This window comes from Rhinatrema bivittatum, chromosome 6 (assembly GCF_901001135.1).
Source record: "Rhinatrema bivittatum chromosome 6, aRhiBiv1.1, whole genome shotgun sequence".
NCBI classification, from domain to species: domain Eukaryota; kingdom Metazoa; phylum Chordata; class Amphibia; order Gymnophiona; family Rhinatrematidae; genus Rhinatrema; species Rhinatrema bivittatum.
This window is the reverse complement of record NC_042620.1, coordinates 99,935,810-99,947,425: the sequence shown is the minus strand read 5'-3', so window position 1 is coordinate 99,947,425 and position 11,616 is coordinate 99,935,810.

Genomic DNA, 11,616 nt, shown 5'->3' with positions numbered 1-11,616 from the left:
AAAGAGGCTGCTCACTGGTTGTTGGTCTCTTCCTTCTGCCTTCCACACTGAAATGCTGCATTTTTGTCTTACTCAAAAATGCTGCTGCTGTTCCTGCTGCCAAAAATAAAGAGAAAGGCTTTACTTAAAGCCATTTTTAAAAAGGGGCTTTTTTTTTTTAAAGCGTCCATTTGCGCAGGTTTTGGTTAAAAGAAAAGAAAGAGCTACAAACATCTGACAGACCTAGGAAACAAGGCAACCATGCCCTGTCAGTCCAAACTGGTGACCCCAGCTCCCTGTCGGGGGGTGGGGGGGGGGGTGGGGGGCGAGGGCACTGTTTCTAGCAGCGACATGTCAATGAGGGGATGGCTGTTATCAATTTAATTGCCGGCTGGAATTACCGCCCTCATGCTGTCTAGTGAGATGGGCAAGTGGGGCAGAAATGGGGGCTCTTGACAAGGAGATAGGGCTGGATCTCGGGTCTCTGGGCCACAGCAGTGAATGCCATGTGTCAGACTGAGTGGGGCACGAGATTCAGGGTTGGTGACTTTTGTTTTCTCAGGGATTAGCAGCAGTGCCAGCAAAAGTACACAATGTACTCCCAGACTTTAACTAGGATTTTCAAAGTGAACTTCTGCACATTAAGTTCATTTGAAAATCCTTCCTTAATTGGCCAGGCACAAAGTTTCGGCCTGCTTCAAGCAGGCCATAACTTTGTGTGTGATAACTTACATGCATACTTTCGAAAATATGAAAACTTGTATGTAAGTCATATTCCCACCCAGTCTCCATCTCTTCAGAACCCTCTACTCCCAGCACACATAGAAGTATACATGAATCTGTTACATGCATACTTTTACATGCACTGGCCCACAATTGATTTTCAAAGTACCACTTACACACATAAAACAGGGTTCTATCAAGATAAGTTGCTTTGAAAATCAGAGCCACAAATATTTACTGTACTTCATTTCCCAACAATAGGATTTAAATTCTGCCATATACATTTTCTAGCAGGTAGTCTAGGAGGTAATCTTTACTAACCCACCTAGGTGCAAGCTATACAGATACAAAAGCAGTACATTTTTTCTAGAAAAAAATATGCTAGTACTCACATGGCTATTAATGGATGGGGGTGGGCTCTGCCCAGGGCCGCCTCCTACAACCAGCTGCAGATCCAATTAAAAGGCAGCATTGCAAATATTACACTGGGCCCTACAATACCAGTATACCTCCTACTGAAAAAGAAAATAATTTAGACTGCTTTGGATAATTTCCCTACATAGAGACTACATGTTAGCAGACTACTTCACCTTGATCACACAAGCAAAACACACAATATCCTCTATTTTCATTTGCATATAAAATCAATTAAATCTGGAAACTTAACTTGAGAACCAAAGATGTTGCAACATTTTCAGTTCTCAATTTACATTTTCAAGTTTAATTGATTTTAAGTGGATATGAAAATAGAAAAATTGTGAGACAATGTCAAGGATAAAGATTAATTCAAGACCTATGATTATAAATTTAAACCAACATTGCATTAAGGTGGTAGAATCTTATTATGACAGTCCTTGTTATGTAAGATTTATCTTAGATCAAATGTCTGTGGCCTTGAGGAACCTTTTTATTACTTTGGGGAGGATATTGAGTCAATTTCTGGCTTTAGGCCTATTGTAAATGTGTTGGGTGTAGACATGGCTTTCAGAAAGCCATGAACAAACTTTTGTGCGTAATCCCTGGGCTAGTAGATCTGGACAGAAAGTCCCAAAGACCATATCTCAAACATACGTTTTTGATGGTACACTTCCCTTCATGTTCTACTTCAATAATGTAGTATGTTTGTCTGGAATCAAAACTTTTTATTAGGATATTATTCTGACAACATATCACAGACATGGACTGCATCTGCGTCAGGAATATATGAAAAGAAAAGATGAATTGTTCCAACAATGAAAGAATGAAACAGGGGCATATATAATCATCAAAATTCAAAAGAGCAAAATAACATGGTGGTTATTTCAATCTATATTAAACATCAGTAAAAATAAGATATAAATGTGTATACAGACCACAGAGAACACTTGTACCTCTTCAAGCATTAAGCAAAGAAGCTTGTATGCCAGGAATAGACTTGTTGCGCCCATCGATCGCAGACAGCTGTGACCTCTGTTGCTCACCTTTCATCTGCTTACTCCTGTGATTTCCAAGAGTCTCTCGGCCTTAGCCTGGCATCCCCAGGCCGGCGTGACCGATCCCGGATGCCATCTTGGAATTGGAGTTACCTAGCGCGCGTGCGCACAAGCCCCTTCTTATTGCCATCATGGTGGGAACCTCAGGGGCGTGCCTTCCTATGACGTCACCCGCCAAGAGGTATTTAAACCTGCAACTTACAAGCTTCAATTGAGTTAGCAAGGATTTCCATCTTGCCTGATTCCATTTCTTCGGAGATTGTATCTTCACTACTCAGTACTCGTTCCTGAACTTGGACTTAGGGTACCCGCTCCTTGGGGGTCTGTTGTGCTCTGGCTATCCGCTCCTCGGAGGGCCATCTCATCTGCAGGAATCCACCTTGCTATCTGTGAGTACCATCTTCACTTACATTGATGACAAGACCTCCGGTGTACCCTGTTCCTTGGACCAATACCGACTGCTCTCTGTTTCTTGCCTCATTGCTACCATCTTGAGTGCTCATGTCTACCCCGTTCCTCTGCTACAAATGCTTCTGTCACCTCTCTCTGATTCATGGTGTATACCACACTGCGTGCCACTACTGGACCTCATCAACAAAGCATCTCCACTCCAGAGGAACTGCCCTGGCATACCCTGCCCTGTGGACCACTACCAGGAGGACCAGTTTAGCACCACCTCACTCCAGACAGAGCCTACACCCTCCTTGTGGAGGTTCTACATTACTGCCTAATAAAATACTTAACTGTTGCCTGCTTTCTTGCCTAGAGCCTGTAGTAGTGAGTCCCCACAGGGCTCTTCCCTGTGGGTGGAGTCATCCCCACTATGATCCAGGGGTCCACAACTACACCGAACTATAACAAGACTTCTTCTTTTACATTTATAACATATTTTTATTGATGCTTAATATAGACTGTATGGTTACAGGTGCAAAGTAACTTCAGTATAAACAGATCACAAAGCTTAAGTTGTTGCCAATTAGTAGGTTTTTATACAGAAGATGGCAAGTGGATCTTTTGAAATATTCACCATGTTATTTTGCTCTTGCAAACCTTTGATGATTATTATATGCTGTTGTTGCACTCCCCCAATGTTGGAACTATTCATCCTAATGGAGATACTGATTTTGAAACACTGGTCAGTGTCGGGCTTGGGAAGAAATCAAGAAGCACAAAAGTTGAATTTTGTAAGATAAATGTGCACGGTTGTATTTGCATTCACAGAAAAAGGATACCATTTCTCTAATTTCATTCCAGAACAAAATATATTGACCATTGATTATACCAGAACAAATAGTACAGATATGTCACAATCCTATAGTGTGCAGTCCGCGTCTGTGATATGAGATCAGAATAATGTTCTAGTAAAAAGTATTGATTCCAGACAAACATAGAGTGAACTTTTGGACATTGCATGCACTCTCAAGGTTCTATTGTCACAAAGCACTGCTACTTCAATAATATCCAGGATTTTTTATATGGCAGTGATAATAACAGCACTGATGAGCGCTAACATCGCTATGCAGTAAGAAACACACAGGAAGCTGACTTGGTTTCCAATAATACTTTTATTGAGATATTATGAGATTATGAAAATGATCTTTACAGCTGTCTTGTTCACTTGAGAATGGCACAAGTGAGGTTTTTGATAAATTTGTGACCTCTTAGAGTCTTATTAAACTTTCAGATGGTAAAGCCAATTTTCTCTTCTTTTCTTCCCCATTGTTTAGGGCAAGTTTTTGAACTTTCCTCCCATGAAGTTAACAGTTAGATTTGTTTAGTCCAATTTAGGTACAGTCCAAATTCAAATTCACATATCTCCTACTTTTTCAGTAGTTTTCTATCAAATACTCCCTGACAGGCTCGTTCTCATTGTTCATCCCGCTGGTGGGTAACTGTGATTTTCAGCGTGGTATTAGTACAAGTGGGATATTCAAGACCTGGGCTCGTCGTGGCCTTATGTATGCCTTTCACTATTTTGAAGAAGACACCTCTCAAGTATTACAATATGCGACTATGATTGAATATTACAAGCTACCACGTAAGTTTTTCTTTGCTTATCTCCAAGCTCGCCACTACCTGCAGGCCTTTCACTGGCAACCAGAGGAGTTCTTACGAGAAACTGCTTTCGCTAAAACTCTGTTCGAATTTGCGTACTCACACAATTCTATCAAAGGATGGAGTAGACTGATTAAAAGCGTGTTGCCATCGTCTCATCTTGATCTTCTGGCCAGCTACTGGACACCGTTTTGTGCAAGGGACATCATGGTTCCCTTCCTTACTTTTTGTTTTACCTCTCTCCGTAAACAGCTGAAAGACTGTGGTTTGCGCGATCTGCATTTTCGGATTATCCATCATACCATTTGTGACGATGTGCGCTGATTTCGTATGGGTCGCCTATCTTCTTCACTATGTATTAAATGCTCCAAAGCTGAAGGCACCATGTTACATCGGTTGATTCTTTGCTCGTCCCTGGAGACTTTCTGGGCTCCACTAATGGCCTGCGTCACTAAAAGTATTCAATTCCCTCTCTGACTGTCTGCTGTTCTTCTGCTGGCTGGACCGCGGGCACTCATTGCAAAGTGTACCGGGGCCCAGGATCGCTTTGGCAGGATTGCTTTTCTACTAGCCTGCCGTACTATACTTGCTGATTGGACTGACCCCTTGGCTACGCCGTCACTTGCGGCCTGGCATCATCGCATGATGGATATGGCTCTATTGGAACAAATGGACTTTCCTAAATCTTCTAAGCCAATGGACAAAAAATATGCAGATTGCTGGGCTCACTATTACTCTCTTCTCTCCCCGGCTTTTCAAAGCCAGTTGAGTGCAGCAGGCTACCGCATCGATTGGTACTCCATTCCTCCTGGGGCAAGCAAACCCTATGTTACATATATCTATATATATATTTTTATGTATATTTTCTTTTCTTTTTTCCTTGTTTTTCTAGCTTGTTAAGGGTCCTATTAATGTATGTGGGTCATGGGGCTTTTGGGCAGGGCTCGGGGGGAGGGGGGGTGAGGCTGTCTGTTGGATGAGATGGTTGTATGGGTGGGATATGTGAGAGGTGATTGGTGTGTGTAGCTTGACTGTGAGGGGGGATTGGTTTGGGGGTTTCGTTTGATAACAGGGGTGGATGTTGTTACATAAAAGAAGACTTGCATGACCACTGTACTGATTGTTCTACCGTTGGTATCGTTTTTTCTTGTATACTTCCTCGTGCTTGTGGAAATGCATGTCTTTGCAATAAAAATGATTTTGCAAAAAAAAAAAAAAACAACAACTCCCTTTTTCCTCCAAGTATCAGATTGATGCTGCTGTACTTCTCTTCCCCCAAAATCTTCAATAGATGCAAGTGAGCCCTTGAAGGGGTTCAAGATGACTCCTTTCTCCCCTCTCTCCTTCTCCTCCTCTGGAAGGCTGTAAGTCAGCCATCCTTTGAATGCAGATGATCCCATGTTCCTTCTCGTTTAAGGAACCTCCCTTGTATATGTCAAAACAAAAGGATGAACCCCTTGTTAAAGAAAATCCTTTTACAGAAAAGAGGGAAAAATACATGAGTCCAGGAGGGTGGATAAAACTCCCAGCTCAGCATTGAAAAACATTATTTTAAAGTGGCTCTTCAGAATAAAGGAAGGTTCTCTAATTCTACATTCTTCCAAGGTCTCAACCTTGAAAACTCCATAGGCCTTATCCTGAAATATAATCAAAACAGGGGACAACCAAAAACATGTTGCCCATATGAGGAAAACAAAAATCTTCCCCAAAGTGAAATGGTGTTCAGAGCTTATATACAATGTCAGAGGAGCTCACTATTTCCCTTCTCCCACATGGGGGAGCCAAACACTCACACTACAACTCTATTCTTCCCCTATAACCATAAACTAATCCACCTTAGTACTGATAGAGATCTAACAGGATCTCTATATAACAATACAGTAAATCTCTCATACCAAAACAGCACTAACTGCACTCAGTAACAATGCTACCTTTCAAAAGGCAGCAATATAAATATTATATTAGACCCTAAAACTAATACATCTCCTATAGGAAAACAGAAGAAGCTAGGCGGCTGCTCTACATCCCTACACAGAAACTTCACACTAACAAAATACCTCACTTCAATCCCACATGCAGGACACCAAATACAGAAAAAAGAAACCATAAAATATAAATAGAAACATACAGGCAAAAACTGAACTGGAAACCACAACAAGCCACATACTATATGCTGAAACATTACAATTCCTCAAAAACCAATAAAATCAAGAAATATAAAACAATCATAATAATAAAACCATACTAACAGAAAGAATAAATATGTGAAAGCAGCTAAGTAGAATAAATAAATTAAAACCTCATAAACATGTTTCTAAATTTCCCAAACACCAATAAAATGTTTCGAAAAAGCAGAGTCAAATAACACATAGGGCCGGCTTTTAAGAGGTACGCGCGGGCGTACATTTGTGCGCGCAACCTGGTGCGCATAAATGTACGCCCGATTTTATAACATGAGCGCACAGCCACGCGCATGTTATAAAATCCGGGGTTGGCGCGCACAAAGGGGTGCACACTTTTGCACCTTGCACGCGCCAAGCCCTAGGGAAGCCCCTGATGGCTTTCCCTGTTCCCTCTGAGGCCGCTCCAAAATCGGAGCAGGGGAGGGAACTTTCCTTCCGCCCTTCCCCCACCTTCCCCTCCCTTCCCCTACCTAATCCGCCCCCGAGCCCTACCTCAAACCCTCCCCCCCCCACCTTTGTTTTACAAGTTGTGCCTGCCTCTGGGCAGGCGTAGGTTGTATGCACCGGCCAAGTACCAGCACGCGATCCCCCGGCCTAGTGGCCCCATGAAGGCCCCTGGCCATGCCCTGCTATGCCCTGCCACACTCCAGAACGCCCACGTCCTGCCCCTTTTTTCAAGCCTCGGGACATGCACGCGTCACCAGGTGCGCTTAGGGCTTTTAAAATCTGCCCCATAATGTTTAAAACAAAGAAGAATTTAAAAATCCTCTGCTCTCCTATCAGAATTAGTAGCATGGGCTCTATTTAATGTCTGGGTACTTGCCAGGTACTTTTTACTTAGATTGGCCATTATTGGAGATGGGATGCTGAGCTTGATGGACCCTTGGTCTGACCCAGTATGGCATATCTTATGTTCTTATGTTCTCCATACCTGTGATCTTCTGATTTCTATTCACCTTGACATTTGTCAAGGATTAGTGGAAGGGGGAGGGGCAGCATAGTTCTCTGCTTCAACGACAGGGGAGAAAGACCGATACTTCATGCATATCCAGCATAGCTCTCTGCTTTAATGGCAGGGGAGAAAGTCTAATACTTCACTTTCAATGCATATCCAGCATAACTCTCTGCTTCAACGGCAGGGGGAATGAAGAAAAGTGGATCTATATACAGACAACAAACAACAAGGACTGAATTACATAGTCTGGGTAAACAAATAAGCATGGGTGTAGCTTGCTTATTGAGGCGGTTACTACCCCTAACTAATTAAGCTAGATATTTCACTTAGATGCAGTTCCAACACTGCTCTCTACATTAATGGTGGGGGTGGAAGAGAAATAGAACCAAAAGGTTACTAAGAGCCAAGAGAAACAGATAAGTATGAGAAAAAAAAAGTGCGAAACTTGCTGGGCAGACTGGATGGGCTGTTTGGACTTCTTCTGCTGTCATTTCTATGTTTCTATGTTTCTATGGAAGGCACACAAACTTTCCTCTCTCTTTCTACAAATACATGTTCATTCTCACACAGTCTCACTTTCACTCATGCTCACTCACTCCCACACTTTCCTACACACACACACATACACACATGTGTGTTCTCTCTCTCTCACACACACACACACACACATGTGCTTTTTCTCTTCCTCTCTCTCTCATTTGCATATATGCCCTCTCTAATCACTCATACACACATACTAATGCTCTCTCTCTCACACATATGTTCAGGAATTCTAATTTTCTTAAAATGGAGGCGTACCTGAAGGAATCATTACCTCGATGGGAAAAAATAAGGGAAGTAGAATAGCAGTGGGAAAAACTAAAAGGACATATTATAAGTGCAACTAACATTTTTGTTAGGAAAGTAAATAGAGAGGAAAATGATGCCGATATGATTTTCTAAAGAAGTACTTGAAAAAGTAAGGTAGGAAAGGTTAGCATTTTTATAAACTACATTAGATTGTAGAAAGAGGAAGATAGGTGACATTTCTGGAAAAGTTAAGAGAAGCTGGGAAAGTAGTCAGGAATGCAAATATTCAAATAGAAGAAAAAATAGCAAATATGGTAAAACTAGGGGATAAGACCTTTTTTTAGATTTGCTAAGTGATGGAAGGAAGTGTAAATGTGGCATTGTAGAATATGTAGAAGCTGATGAGGAAAAAGTAAAATTGCTTCACAAATATTTCTGTTCGGTGTTCACTGTGGAAGGGCCTGGAGCAGGAACATAAAAAAAGAACCCAAATAAGATTGGAAGTGAGGTAAATCTCAATCGATTTTCAAAATGGTGTTGTTACGAGCTGGTGTATGGACCCTTGTTTCTGCGGTAGACTCCGTATGGTCGATTAAGGACGGATCTCCTTGATGACTACTACCGTCAGATGGCGAGGCCTGTGGACGGCGTGGATCGAACTTCGCCCTCGAAGCACATGAGCCCCTAGGAGGAGCCCGTAGGACCACGGCCGCTGGGACTTAGGCGACTCCCAGAAGACAGAAGAGGGTCTGGATGCAGGTGCCTCCTGCAGGTCGTGATTTCCAGACGGCTGGCGCCTCCAGCAGTTCGTGTAAATGTCTCTGTGGGAGAGTAGACGAAATCCAACAAGCCGGTCCCAGTATCAGTAATCCAACATAGTCCGCAGCCAGTCCAGGGGTCGAAATCCAGAGCATTGTCCAAAGCCGGTCCGAGGGTCGAATGTCCAGTACGAGATCCAAAGCCAGTCCAAGGGTCGAATGTCCAGTGCGAGATCCAAAGCCAGTCCGAGTCAGGGTCCAAGAGGAGTCCAAATCCAATCCGAAGTCCAAACCAGAAGAATCAAGCAGCAGGGAAGGCAAAACAGGAGCGGGACGAAGAACCAGGAAATCAAGAACGCAGAAGCAACTAACCTCAATACTAAGGCAAGGTCTGAGGGGCAGACCTTGCCTTTAAATACAGGATCCATAGGAAGTGCTGCAAAAGGGAGCCACAACACTTCCTGTCGTGGCCTCTTTAAGAGTAGTCTTCAGCCGCACGCGCGGCTCTAGGCAGGCTGAGAAGGGGGCGGAGCCACGGCGGGAGTCAGGGGCCTGACGCCGGCCACACATCGGCCCTGGCCGCATGGGGAACATCTTCTGAGGCTCCCTGCACCAACAGGAGCCTCCGTGGAGACCCGATGCCGCGGGTGAGTGCCAGGTCCTGGCCGCCGACCGCCGCGGCCGGCCACCATGACAGTTGGCCCCGGTCGCGGACTGCCGCGGCCGGCGGCCATAACAGTACCCCCTCCTCTAGGCCTCCCCCTAGAAGGTTTGGGTTTAGTCGGATGTTCGGTGTGAAAGGTTTGAAGAAGAGATTTATCCAAGATGTTCTTAGCAGGCTCCCAAGAATTCTCCTCAGGCCCGAATCCTTCCCATGAGAGAAGGTACTCCCATATCTTGCCTTTTTTCCGAACGTCCAGGACCTCATGTACCCTGTAAATGGACTCATCTGCAGACTGAAGCTGAGGCACTGCAGGAAGTTTCCGAGAAGGCCAGGTGAGGACTACCGGTTTCAAGAGAGACACGTGGAAGGAGTTATGGTTGCGCAAGGTTGTAGGTAAGCGAAGCTGATAAGTCACTGGTCCTAGTTGGCGAAGCACCGGAAAGGGCCCAATGTAGCGCGGAGCCAATCTCATGGAGGGAACCCGCAGGCGGATGTTTCGAGTGTTCAACCACACTTTGTCGCCAGGGCGGAATTGGGGTCCGGGCAGACGTCGCTTATCGGCAAATTTCTTGGCCGAGAGAGCCGCCTTACGGAGCATCCGCTGGGTACGGATCCAAAGCTATTTAATCTGAGCCGCCGTAAGTTGAGCCGCCGGAGAAGGAACCAGTAACGGTAGCGGCAAGGGTGGTCTGGGCTGCCTGCCGAAGACAATCTGAAAAGGAGACGCCCCCGTAGATACACAAGCGTGGGAATTGTGTGAAAACTCAGCCCAAGACAGAAGCGTCGCCCAATCATCCTGACAAGAATTGACATAGAGGCGTAAAAACTGCTTCAATCCACGATTCGTGCGTTCAGCCTGACCATTGGCTTGAGGGTGAAAAGCGGTGGTAAAGTCCAGAGAAATGTGAAATTTTTTACAAAGGTTACGCCAGTAATGAGCAGTGAACTGAGGCCCTCGGTCCGAAACAATGTGTAGCGGAAGACCGTGAAACCGGAAGATATGACGCATAAACAGTTGAGCTAGATGGGGAGCAGACGGGAGGGAGGGTAGGGGAATGAAGTGGGCCATTTTGGAAAACCGATCCACTACTACCCATATAACAGCATCTCCTCTGAGGCTTGCTGGAATGGTGAACTCCTGATTGCATAAGGGTAGGTGAGTATACATAGAAACATAGAAATGACGGCAGAAGAAGACCAATAGGCCCTTCCAATCTGCCCACAAGCTTTCACACTTATTTTCTCATACTTATCTGTTATTCCAACCACTGAGTTCAAGGCCCTTATTGGTAGCTTTTTGATTCTAATTTCCTTCCACCCCCGCTATTGATGCAGAGAGCAGTGTTGGCACTGTACCAAAGTGAAGTATTTGAGGGTAGTATCCGTTGATTCGAGCAAGTTTCCCCCCGATGTTTGTATACTCATACTGCTCAGATCAATGCCTTGTTAGATGTTGGCTGGATGTAAATCCTATTTCTTCATTCCCCCCTGCCATTGAAGCAGTGAGCTGTGCTGGATATGCATTCAAAGTGAAGTATCAGGCTTAATTTGTTAGGGGTAGTAACTGCTGCAATAAGCAAGCTACTCCCACGCTTATTTGTTTACCCAGACTGTGCAATTCAGTCCTTGTTGGTTGTTGTCTGAATGTAAATCCTCTTATCTTCATTCCCCCCTGCTGTTGAAGCAGAGAACACTGAAGAAGAGATTTATGCCGGATATGCATTGAAAGTGAAATATCAGGCTTAATTGGTTTGGGGTAGTAACCGCTGCAACAAGCAAGCTATTCCCACGCATATTTGTTTACCCAGACTGTGCTACCTTGTTAGTTGTTGCCTGAATGCAAATCCTCTTTTCCACATTTCCTCTTGCCGTTGAAGCATAGAGCAATGTTGGAGTTGCATTAACCATGTGAATGTTTATTGAATAAGGGTATTAATCACCAGGTAGTAGCCGTCATTCCCACAAGCCACCCCCATACTTCTTCTCTTCATTCCCATCCTCCTAGAAAGTGGTGTGGCATTTTGGTTTGGTTTTTAAA